The 12,922-nt window shown below is 49.1% G+C and overlaps 1 long non-coding RNA gene across 1 annotated transcript; it reads left to right on the top strand.

Moving 5' to 3' along the window:
* Positions 1–4,132: 4,132 nt before the first annotated feature.
* On the top strand, positions 4,133–12,487 carry LOC149748125 (uncharacterized). Its single transcript, XR_016394526.1, has 3 exons — positions 4,133–7,161; positions 7,423–7,667; positions 8,286–12,487. It is a non-coding gene; the product is annotated as an uncharacterized LOC149748125 (long non-coding RNA).
* Positions 12,488–12,922: the final 435 nt, after the last annotated feature.

Raw genomic sequence — 12,922 nt, 5'->3', positions numbered from 1 at the left:
TGTAGATCTGTTGTCTCCAGCGCCCCGATGCTCTGGTCCGGTCTAGGAGCCCCTTATCTCCACGTGGACCTCCTGGAATCTCTCCATTGTACGCTTTGGCAGAGCTGCTGGGGCCATTCCCACTGTCAAGGACTCACTCAACAGAAACTTTTTTTTTTTTTGCGGTACGCGGGCCTCTCACTGCTGTGGGCTCTCCCGTTGCGGAGCACAGGCTCTGGACGCGCAGGCTAAGCGGCCATGGCTCAAGGGCCCAGCCGCTTTGCGGCATGTGGGATCTTCCCGGACCGGGGCACGAGCCCGCGTCCCCTGCATCGGCAGGCGGACTCTCAACCACTGCGCCACCAGGGAAGCCCAAGAAACATTTTTTTAGGTTTTTTTTTTTTTTTTTTTTTTTGGCCGGGCCATGCGGCTTATGGGATCTAAGTTCCCCAACCAGGGATCGAACCCGTACCCGCTGCAGTGGAAGCGTGGAGCCCTAACCACTGGACCGCCAGGGAATTTCCTTCAACAAGATTTTGAACAAGTATTTATTGAGGCACTAACAGGTGGCCAGCCCTGAAGATGCAAAAGTAAATAAACAAAATAATTGAAATCAAGTTCTCAAAGGGTTCTTTGTACACCTATGTTCACAGCAGCACTGTTCACAAAAGCCAAAAGGTGGAAGTAAGCCAAGTGTCCATCAATTGATGAATGGATAAAGAAAATGTGGTCTATACACACAACGGGAAATCATTCGGCCTTAAAAAGGAAAATCTGGCATATTCTGCAAAATGGATGAACTGGAAGAAAGTAGGCCAAGTGAAATATGCCAGTCACAAAAGGATAAATACTATATAATTCCGCTTAAATGAGGTGTCTCAAATTCATAGAGACAGAAGGTAGAATGGTGGTTGTCAGGGATTGTGGAGAGGGAGGATGGAGATTTAGTGTCTGATGGGGACAGGGGTTCGGTTTGGGGAGACAGATGGTGGTGATGGCTGTACAGCAACGTGAATGCACTTAATGCCACTGACCTGTGAGAACTGCAAAAACTCTCCACGTGAAAGACTCCATTCAAACCCCTCACTAAGTGACCCGACCAAACTCTAGCAGGGCTTCTGGTAGCCTCAGCCCCCATCCCTGGGAAGCCCGCACGCCTCCCACGTCAGTGTTCTTCTCTGGAAAAACACAAAGCTGCCAAAAGAAATTTACCATGTGTTCCAGCCAACCCCTTACCGATAGGCCTCTGACCTCCCTTTCTTGGAGCATTTGCTGAAAAAAAACCCCCAAAACTTAACAATTGTAAATATTTCCTCTGTCCTTTTGAGATGTGTGTGTTTCTGCTACAACCCAGGACGATTTTTCTCAAAGACCTCAAAGCCATTCCTTTCTTTTTTTTTTTTTAATTTTATTTATTTTTTTATATAGGCGGTTCAAAGCCATTCCTTTTAAGTGTCATCATCAAGAAGGACAGGGCCACCAGCTCCCATTCGCTGTAGGAGGGCAGAAGCCTCACTGAGAACTGCCGATTAGTGGACACAGCTGGCCTAATGGCGTTTACACTAACTCTCTCACCAGCTTTTTTTTTTTTTTGCGGTACGCGGGCCTCTCACTGTTGCGGCCTCTCCCATTGCGGAGCACAGGCTCCGGGCGCGTAGGCCCAGCGGCCATGGCTCACGGGCCCAGCCGCTCCGCGGCATGTGGGATCTTCCCGGACCGGGGCACGAACCCGTGTCCCCTGCATCGGCAGGCGGACTCTCAACCACTGCGCCACCAGGGAACCCCTCACCAGCTTTTTGTAACGTTTCGCTGCCCTGACTCTGCTTGAGCCCAGCCTGCCGCTCCCCCGCACTCCCGTTCTCCCTTGACAAGGCGCGGTCATCCCTGGCAGGTCGAGAGGAGCTCAGCTGTTTCCCCTTGATGTGGGAAAGCGTTCATCCAGATACGCTGTGTAGTGAGAGAAGCCAGGCGCAGAGCTGCGGAATACCATCATTTGTTTAAAGGGGGGAGGGGCAAGTTTTATATACAGATTTCCCTGTGTGCACAAAATCTGTGAAAGTCACGCGAGAAGGTACTATTGCTTTTAAAGTTTACGTTTGGAGAGGGGAATTGAGTAGCTGGGGGGATGAAGGGGAGTGAGATATCCTTTCAGATCTTTTGAATCTTGAAACATGTGACTAATAATACTATTTCCAGAGGGAAAAAGTTTAAATAGAAACAAAACAGAATGAGTAGGGCCAAAATTGAGAAGGGAAGTCACAGAAATGCAAAATTCTTTTATCTTTTTAATTGAGATATAATTCACATATCTTGAAATTCACCATTTTAAAGTGTACAATTCAGTGATTTTTAGTATACACAGAAAGTTGCGCAACCATCACCACTGTCTAATTCTGGAACTTTTTTATCACTCCAGAGGGAAACCCCTTATCTGTTAGCAGTCACTCCCCATGTCCCCTCCCCCGAGTCCTTGGTAACCGTTAACCTGCTTTCTGTCTCTGGATCTGCCACCTATGGACATTCAGGTAAATGGGATCATACGATATGTGGTTCTTTTCGACTGGCTTCTTTCACTCAGCAAAATGTCTTCAGGGTTCATCCATGTGGTAGCATGTGTCAGAATTTCATTCCTTTTTACTGCTGAAAAATATTCCATGGTATGGACATACCTATTTTGTTTACCCACTGATGGACAGCTGGGTTGTTTCCACTTTTGGGCTATCATGAATAATGCTGCAGAAATGCAAAATCTGATCCATACTAAAGTCCAGGATTTCCTAATACTCAATATAAAAGCTGGGCAGCGTGTCCAGCTACAAAGTGGATGTTTTCTGTACGCATTTTAATACACATTTACAATACATTCTGGCGCAACTGTGAAAAGGTCAAAATTTCATTTAAGTCAAATCTTCCCTTTCCCATACCTTGCATTCTCACCCACCTGCCTTGTTTCTTCTGTCCTTTCCTTCCCTCCTCTGTCTGCTTCTACCCTCTCTCTCTCAGAATTCCCAGTCCCTCCCCGTTCTCCCTCCCGAATAACTAACCTTTCTTCCTTTACTGGGCATTTTTTCATTCCCCCTCTTTGTCAACATGTACAATCATCGTTTCCAAATTAATTCAACCTGGAAAAAAAAATCTAAAAGCTGGCACCCGGGAGCTTTCTTTGAATAGTCACATTTGCCATTAGCGCTTTATCTGCAGGCCAAGAGGTTTGCTGAAACCCGCGCTGCTCCTGCAAGTGTGAACTGTGGTCTTTTTAAGCCCAGGTTTACTGAGCTCCAGAGACTCTCGTAACAGAGATTACGATCAGCAGCAACTGGACAGTGTTTGGCTGCAGATAAGATCTGGAGAAGCAGGAGGGAGGTCTCACACACACACACACACACACACACACACCCCAGAGCAACCTCTGTGCCTGGAGTCTCTCCTGGGAGTCAGAGTAAACACCAAAGATAAGAGCTCAGACTCTTCTGCCGCCATCTCTGTCCCTCCCGCCTCCAGAGAGAATTCCTAGGAAGATAGGCTTTGTTTACCAGAGAGGCGTCCTTGGGAGTCAAAGGTCAGAGCTTCAGGTCAATCCTTGCTCAGAAGCTTAGGTCATTCTGGTAAAGCCTGAATAAAACTTGTTTGGATTTTTAAATTATGTCATTGTCCCCTCAGTGGCTAAAATGCTCTTTAGGGGAACACAGACACATATCTCTTTAAACTGTATCCCTGCCTCTGTATTCGCCCTGTGGGAGCGGCCAGCATCCTACCCCCCCCCCGCCAGAATCCTGTCACAGTGCTCACTGCTCTCTGCCCCCTCCCCTCATCCCACACAGCGACCCAGGCTGACCTCTGCCCCACACCTCCCTGTCAGTCCCCCTCCCCCTGTCCGCCCCCCCACACACACACCTGGTACGAGCAGGACAACACCTCAGCCTGATGCACGGACATGTAGGACGTGGCCCAGTGGGGTCCGCATCTGCCCATCACTGCTCTCTCCCCCAACGCCCTCTACCCCAGCCAGGCAGGTTGACTCGCTCTCTCCTCTGAGCACCCCAAGCGCTTTCCAGCCTCTGCTCAGACCACACTCTACTCTCTGTCCACAATGCTCTTTATTTCCTCATTCAACAAATATCTACAAAGTCCCCACGATGTGCCACGGTGGGACTTCATGGGGACGCAGCCAGTGAGGGCGGCAGGCAAGGATGCAGGCTGTTGCAAACGCAGTGTGAGCAGGGGTTTGGTGGGGGGACAGGGAAGAATATCAGGCACACTTAACTTCGTGCTTTCAACAGCTGTTAGGGAGGCAGAGTTACACCCATTCCAGAGCAGAGGAGGCCGGGGGCTAGCACACAGCAGAGGCCACTCTGCTGTATCTCGCTCCCAGGCCGTCTTCTCCACCAGCCTCCCCAGGCCAGACAGACCTAACACCAGAAGCTCCTACCTTCTGCCTTTCGTTTTGAGAACAATGGCCTAAGCCTCGTCTCGGCAGCGTTTTTAAACTTTGTGCGCATGGCACATCTCGTCTCCCCGCTGGCTGGCTGTGTCCCCGTGGGCAGGGCAGAATTTCATATACACGATTTTGTACAGGGTAGGCAGCCAATAAGTATCTGCTGAATGAATAAGTGAGTGAATGTACTCCTAGCACCTGATTACCTATCCAAAATCAACTGTCCCAGAAAACAGCTCCACAAAACGGAGAGGAGTGCTCTTCCCTACCCGACAGGGAGCGCCGAATAGATGAACTCATTTGTGTCCCTAATGAGGCCTGAAATCTTCAGATCAAAAATACTAAATCTTTAGCAGACTCACAGATATAGAACACAAACTAGTGATGACAAGTGGGGAGAAGGAAGGGGGGAGGGGCAAGATAGGGGTAGGGGTGTAAGAGGTACAAACTATTAGGTATAAAATAAGCTACAAGGACATATTGTACAACATGGGGAATCTAGCCAATAGTTTATAAAAACTATAAATCCTTAAAACTGTGAAGCACTAAAAAAATCGTGAGTCACTATATTGTACACCTGTAACTTATATAATATTGTACAGCGACTGTACTTCAATAAATATATATATATGATTAAGAAACCCCCCCACTAAATCTTGGTGGCTGAAAAAAAAGCTTAAAAAATAAAATATATTTTATCTCATAATAGGGGCCCTTGATTACCCTTCATTAATAACCATAAAGGCCCATTTAAACTGAAAGCACAAAGAGCGGAGAGCATAGGATATGGGGGGAAAATGTATTTTTTTCCCTTTAAATGTCATTTCTCTTTTTCGCAGTGTCTAGAATGATTACTGAGCCCTGGGCGTATCCTGCCAAAATCAGAAGAAATGTATACGGCAATGCACAGCTCAGAGCTGGCCTCTTCCCAGAGGCTGGAAAGCCCAGTTCCTTCAAAGCCAGGACACCAAAGCTTTGCAGGAGCTTCTCACTCAGCAAAAGGCTGAGGGAGCTCCACCCAGACCCCAAGCACCTGCCAGCTTTTGTCTCTGGGAGAAAATGCTGCTGAGTCCTGACAGAATCTGCAAGGAGATTAAAAATAATTGAGGGAGATGCCCAGCTCTGCTCTCCTCCCTTCCCCTCTGGGCACGTGGCCACCCGCTCCCAGGGGGCCTTGGGGGAGAGCGGGGCTTGGATGAACACACCCTTCTTCTTCCAGGCTGTCCTCGTCTGTTTGGGGGACACTTAACCCTTCATCTTCCTCCCGTCCCTCTGGTTGCTCCTGCTTGCCACGTTTCCTGTGTCCTCCACCTTCTTCCACCCCACGTGCACTGTCCTGCCTGCCTTCAATGTTGAAAGCAATGTTCTCTTCCCGCGTCTACCCCTCACACTCTGTTGGGCAACTCACTTATTCCTATATGTCAAACCCTCCTCTTTGCCCCTCCCCCAAGTGGCAACTCCCACATCGCCACATCGACTTACACACTTGCAAACTCATTATTCCCCCAAAGTATCTTGTTCCGTCTCCCCAAACCTGATCGTGTCCTGATTCTCCATCTTGGTGGCTTGTGCCGCTGTCTCCCCTGGCACCATCAGCGCTGGAAACCTGGGAGTCAGTGAGTTGCTCTCCTCCCATCCCTACGGCTGCATCTTCATGGGCTGTCAAGTCGAATCCTCTCCATCCCGAGTACCACTGCCTCCGAAAGGCCCACTTTCTCGTTAGCCTCCACAGCGGCTTTTCTGTCTCCAGTCTCTTGCCCGGTCCAACTTCCACATTGTGGCCAAAGGGATATTTCTAAAATGCCAATCTGTTATGTTCTCTTTCTATTTAACATTCCTTCAGTGGGACTGCACTGCCTAAAGCAGTGGTTTCTAAACCTGGTTAATAGACCTGAGAGCTTTTTTAAAAATGGAGACTCAGAGGACCCAAGAAAGGCCAAGTCAGGATCTCCAGTGAGTGGTAAGAGGGTAGCCCTGCCATGGACCTGATTTTGAAATCAATTTAAATTCTTTTGAAGCACCTTGACACCAAAACTCACCCTACTCTTCAGCATCCTTAATGATTTCATTTCTCACCGGGACACCCCTTCTCTGTCGGAGCTATTCTGCTATCTGGACACCCTCTCCAGCCGAAGGCTTCCTGTGCCCCCAGGCAAAATCGATACCATCCTTCTCTGCGCCTCCTATGGACTGTGTAGTTGGGAAAACCCCTACTATATCACGTTTCACATGGTACCTCTAGTGCATTTTTTAAGAAGACGTCTCTCTCTCCAGCTGGACTCCAGACTAACTCCCTGAGACAAGTCTTAAGATAGCTTTGCATCCCTCAAGTCCCAGCGCAGGGCTGGCACACAACTGGTTCTCAATAAATATGTATTAAATGCATGACTAATTGAAGAAGAATACAAGGAAACACGTTCTTTCCACGTTCAGAATTTTATAGAGATGAAATAATATGAAGAACCGCCAACAATTTTTGGTTCCTGAAGTTTTAAAATTTCTGAAAGCCCAGAAACTTGCCATTTTCTGCCTGAAGTCTCAAATCTCCACATCATCACAACACGTCTCTTTTCCCAGGATCCTCAACCAGAACCTCCAAGCAGTGGTTGTCCTAGGAGAGGGAGACATTAGCGAGGGTACAGACAATAAGCGATGGGTTTGCCTGCAAAGATTTTAACGACAATAACAAGCCAATTAAAACTCCCTCTGCTTTTTATTACCGGCATGTGCTGCCAATTCTAAGCAATGTGAGTGATAAAATTCTGCTGGTCCTTTGCCCACCAAGTAACCCTGTCCTCTTGTGATCCTTTTTTTCCATTGTCATAAGTGAAAATATGTATGATCTTTAAAGTTTTATCAATTAAAAAGAGAGAGAGAAAGAGACCTGAAATCTGTCCATGATGAATTAATACTACCTCTCCTTGACCTTCCTTGGCCTGCTTTGAAAAGATTCTTAAAAGAATCACGCATTCATCGAAATGTAATATTTTTATTTCCTTTCCTCGTAGGGGTTCACACCAACGAAATAAAAGATTTCCAGGCCATCTCTGCTGTTCGTATATCCTTCATTAAGCAAACAGTTCTGTTAGAATCTGAGATGCAGTTCAGGGTAAAGATACATGATGAGCATACACAACTCATTTCATTCCTCCTGAAGTGCTAAAAACCAAAGAAACAAAACCGGCACATGGCCAGGGAGAATGAGAGAGGAGACAAAATAAAACTCTGGAAGCTGGAAAACAGACGGACAGCGGTAAGTGACTTTGCCGACCTGAAAAGACTGAGTAACCAACGGGGGAAGCTGAGAACAGCTTGACTTACAGCCCAGAATCCTTAAAAGATGCGGGGGGTGGCAGCACCAGGGGTCCCAGGAGCCAGCAGTAAAGGAGGTGTGACTTCCCTCCTCGGGAGGTCGAGGATGAAAGCTGTTTAAGAAGCAGTTAGATCCACGGATCCCCTCCCCCACTCCACGACTGCTCCTCCCCCATGGCAACAGCGGGGAGATCTATTGCCAGGGGAAGGTGAAGGAGAGGCTCTCTGGACCGGGGGACACCAGGCACAGTTAGGGGTCAGGAGACTGTACTGAGGGCAGAGGATGGCTTGAACGTTCACACACTGAGGGATGAAGCAATCAAAGCTCCCCCCTTGCGCGAGGCTTCCCGATGCTGGCAGCCAGTGTGTGTGTGTTTTATTCCATAAGAAAGCAGTAACATTAAGGGCAGTAGCTATAGTATAAATCTTGGATATCTCTCAATAGCATATCATCAGTAGGTTTAGAATAACATTCAATTCAGAAAAAAAAAGGGGGGGGAGAGAGAGAATGAACTATATGGTTAGTGTTGATTTTCACTGACTTTCTATTTATTTGCAGGGAGATTCGTTCGATGGGGGCATGGATGTCAGAAAGAGAATCCAAGGTATGCAAATCTCTGTTTATTGTAAAAATTTACTGCCCTCTGTTGGGACCTCAGACTGGACTCTGTGTGGTCAAGGCCTCCCCAAGAATGGAGCTTGAACGATCATAAGCCAGAGCAAGGAGGGCCCTGGATGGTGTTTCATTCAGCTGTTTACATTTCCTACTTCAAAAACCCAACACCACACAACCCAGAACAGACTCACGGATGCCTCAGAGGCCTCTGAGCAGCTGCGTGGCCTGCGGAGGCCGGGAAGTAGCCCCAGGGCAGCCCAGACACTCACGTGGGAGGGACAGTCAAACTGCCGCAGCTGGACTGTCGTCCTCAGAACCAGAGCAGGGCTGACCATCACATCTAGGACTTTCCTCCTTCCTCTGGTCTTCTTGGAATTGTGTGTGGCAGGGAGCATCTAACACCCCTCCAAGAGGGCTTCCCTGGTGGTGCAAGTGGTTGAGAGTCCGCCTGCCGATGCAGGGGACACGGGTTCGTGCCCCGGTCCGGGAAGATCCCACATGCCGCGGAGCAGCTGGGCCCGTGAGCCATGGCCGCTGGGCCTGCGCATCCGGAGCCTGTGCTCCGCAACGGGAGGGGCCACAGCGGTGAGAGGCCCACGTACCGCAAAAAAAAAATAAAAATAAAACCCCTCCAAGAAAGATCCTTACGGGCCATGGGAAAGTGGATCCTGTTTCTACATCCAGGGTATAGAGTCTACGACAGCCCTGCCCGGAGCTGGGGATGACAAAGTGGGCCTCGGCCAGGAGGTGCCTCAAAGTTCTTCCCACGGCCTGATCTTCCTCATCTTTCTTGCCTGCTTCAAGGAGCTGGTCTGAAGAAGGGGAACACCACCACTAAGAGCAGCCGGAGAGGACAGACAACCAAATCCCAGACTGCCTGATCCTCAACCACCTCCATCCACCTAGCGGGCAACCCCAGCTATGTCGGGCTGGCCTCTGTCTGCAGGTTCTGCTACTGGGAACATCCACAGACACTGGCCTCGCACATTCCTAAAAGGCCAGATGGATCCTGCACCACCCCCGTCCACAAGCACTGGGTGCCCTTCTTCATTGTCCTCTATTTTCTGGGGACACATGGGTTTCCATCACGTGCAGGTGGTGCTCACGCTGCCTCACTGTGATGCAGCTCCGGCCAGCATCCAGCTCCAGCGGCCTCAGGCAGCCTCACCCACACCCAGCCTCCAACAGCTGTATCCAAAGCACCCCTAATGTGTCTACTCGGATTCTTCTCCCCCTCGATCCTCACGGTCTGGAAAACAGACTCCTCTGCATGCTGGGATGCTGATACTGGCTGGCAACGTGCCCAGCATAAGGTGGTTGGATAGGACAGCCCACTGAGGCTGGGTGGGGCCTCTCTTGGGCTTGAAGATAGAAGCAGCTGAAATTTCAAACCCCAAATACAACCATTCGGAGATCTTTTCTGTTACTTGCCTTCTTGTAGGGGCTTGCCCTTTCTTTGTTATAAAAATGTTTTCCCATTGTTAAGATCCTTGAAGGATTTTTTTCTTTTTTTCCTGGACTAACAAGCCCATTCCAGTCAGAGAGCTAGATTTCCATCTCTGTGACACCTTGAGAAACTGCCTCATCCTGGAGAACTGTCCCCAGAGAACCTGCTCTCTGTTCCCTGAGCCCAGACTCCAGAGGCAGGAGGATTTCAGCCCCCTCTGGGCCATCCCAGGGCCACAGAACCATGCCCCAAGGTCAAAGGTATTTCAGAGAGATGCTGGGAGAGTGAATCCAGCTAATGGCCGAGACTGCTCACTGCTTTTCTGGCCACTTTCTTCCCTGGCGAGCACAGGCTAAAAGCAGCAAACAAAGCAGACTCGTTCATAAACTGGGGAAGAAGCAGCGAAGCTCCTGCAGGAGGGGACAGAGAAATCCTAACCAGAGTGGGCTTCCCGGTGAAAGCAAGGGTCACCGGCTTTCCACTTTCCACTAAGCCGGGTAACTAGATGCTCCACAGGCTGCCATGAACCTAAAACCAACCAAACCACACAAAAAGCAGCCAAAAAGCAAAACCAGAAAAACGACCATCCCCCAAATCAACCCACGGCTCTCCTGCAGAATCCTAATTACAACATGGCCGGCCTGCCCAGAGACACTCGGGTCCCAGGGGGCGGGGAGTCCAGCGCTCAGCTGATCTCACAGCCGCAGCCCCAGCCCTGCCCCTGGGGTGAGCACGCACTCCTTCACCTAGCTGGGAAGGCCGGCCTCTCCTGCTCAGGTGCTAGGGTGGGTGCCGAACCAGCGCCACCTGAGCCTCCCAAGCATCACGCAGAGATCCCAGGCCCCAAAACAGGGAGTGGTGATGAGGCCGACTCCGCCCACCCTTTTAAGCTAGGGCGGGGCTGGCACAAGTGAAACTGTCCAGGCTGGGAGTTTGGCTTTCGGACTCCTCCACCCTCCCCTTTCTACCCATCTCTGCGCTTCCCACCTCACCCCTCCGGCAGTCCCCTGCCCTCCGCCTCGTCGAGGTTCCTTCCACAGAAATTCACCATGTACATTTGGTCCTTATCTGCTCCTTTTCCAGTAATTTGCTTATAACTAGATTCCCCTCCCGCATCCCCCACCCTCTGGCTGGCCAGGGATGGAACCCGTTCCCCCTGCAGTGAAGGGCGGAGTCCTAACCACTGGACCACCAGGGAATTCCCACCCCTCATCTGCTCCTAAAACCCTATTCCAGAAGCAACCTGTTGGTGGTGAAGGTCATTTTCTCCTCACTTCTCCAAGGGCTGTCCATGGACTTAGACGACTCGCTCTGGAATTCTCTGTTTTTAAGTTCCCAGTTACCCTGTTGGTAAAATAAAACGTATTCCTTCTGGAAGAGGGAAACGGAGCAAGAAAGTGACACTGCAAGGGAACTTGCCTTAGCATTTCCTCGAATTCTTAGGGGAAACCAATATTAATTGAGTACCATGCTCGTTTCAGATGAAGGAGTGAGTTCAGAAAGTTTGGTTTGCCCAAGTTTGTCCAACTAGCAAATAGTGGAGGTGGAATGTGAAACTAGGCTGACTTCACATGCCAACCAGGTGGCATTTGAAGTCAGGCTGTCTGACTTGCAAGTTCAGTGCTTAGGCCTTAGCAATCACCCTCGTTAAGGAGATGAGACAAGGGCTTATGTCAAATGACTTTTCCAAGCCCAACACACGAGGAAATTCAGCCAGGCAACAAGTATATCAGCCTATAGGTTGTTGCTGTATTCACTTCTCCCTTCCTCCAAACGGCTTTGTTCCTTTTATCGATAGTATTGAATATGCTGTTTACTAAAGACCATTTAACAGTTCTTCATAGACAGGGTATAAGTTATAAATAAAAAGGGGGGCTTCCCTGGTGGCACAGTGGTTGAGAGTCCGCCTGCCGATGCAGGGGACACGGGTTCGTGCCCCGGACCAGGAGGATCCCACATGCCACGGAGCGGCTGGGTCCGTGAGCCACGCCCGCTGAGCCTGCGCGTCCGGAGCCTGTGCTGAGCAACGGGAGAGGCCACAACGGTGAGAGGCCCGTGTACCGTAATAAATAAATAAATAAATAAAAAATAAAAAGGAGTAGCAGATCCTGGACTAAATTTCAGGGTTTCTTAATTCAAATCTGAGACTTTTTCAGTTAGGACACATGGGCTCCTACTAACACCTGCATAAATATGAACAAAACTGTAAATGAAACCTGCATCCCACTGGTATAATGGCAGTCCTGATGCAATGTTGTAACTTGATGTGAGCCATCCCAGTGCAGTCAGCATCCTCTAAGGAAACGGCTTTAGCCTCTGTCCTTCATTTTATGTGGAACGGCACCTATTAGGAACCAAATGAGAATAATAGCCAATACTTATATTTTAGAAACATTTAGTGTGTGCTGAATGACTTGTCTGCATTAAATCTCATTTAATCCTTACTGCAATATAATGGACACTGTTATTCTGCAATTTACAAGCAATAATCCTGCTACACTATCGTCACCAACAACTGACTTTAAAATAAAATATGATTATGATGGTCCTGATGTGGACCAAGGAAACCTCGGGTTATACGTGAGGCACCACTTCCTGGAGTATCGATATTACTTGATGGTAATTTAAAACTTTTCCCCAAAGTTCTTAACAGAAATTTATTATGAATGCAAAACTCACATGGATTTTGTCTTTTAAGCTAAAATCTCTTAAGCTTTAAGAGATTAAAAAAAAAAGGCCTGCCTGGAAGTGGAGTGGAAGGCATCCTGGGGCCATGTTCTTCTGTCTCGGTGAATCCCTTTCGGTAGGAAGGCAAACCAACAAGCGCACAAAATACTGTGGGGAGAAAACAAGTATTTAACGTCTCCTTTTTAAAGTTAATTAATTAATTAAATTTTGGCTGCGTTGTGTCTTCGTTGCTGCTCACGGGCTTTCTCTAGTTGTGGTGAGCGGGGGCTGCTCTTCGATGCGGTGCGCGGGCTTCTCACTGCGGTGGCTTCTCTTGTTGTGGAGCACGGGCTATAGGTGCACGGGCTTCAGTAGTTGTGGCACGCGGGCTCAGTAGCTGTGGCTCGCAGCCTCTAGAGCTCAGGCTCCGTAGTTGTGGCACACGGGCTTAGTTGCTCCGCGGCAT

Source organism: Delphinapterus leucas, chromosome 10 (assembly GCF_059928025.1).
Source record: "Delphinapterus leucas isolate spDelLeu-1000000601 "Yukka" chromosome 10, BTC_Dleu_Yukka2, whole genome shotgun sequence".
Taxonomy (NCBI): Eukaryota; Metazoa; Chordata; class Mammalia; order Artiodactyla; family Monodontidae; genus Delphinapterus; species Delphinapterus leucas.
The sequence above is the reverse complement of the archived record's forward strand: the minus strand, read 5'-3'. Positions and strand labels throughout refer to the sequence as shown.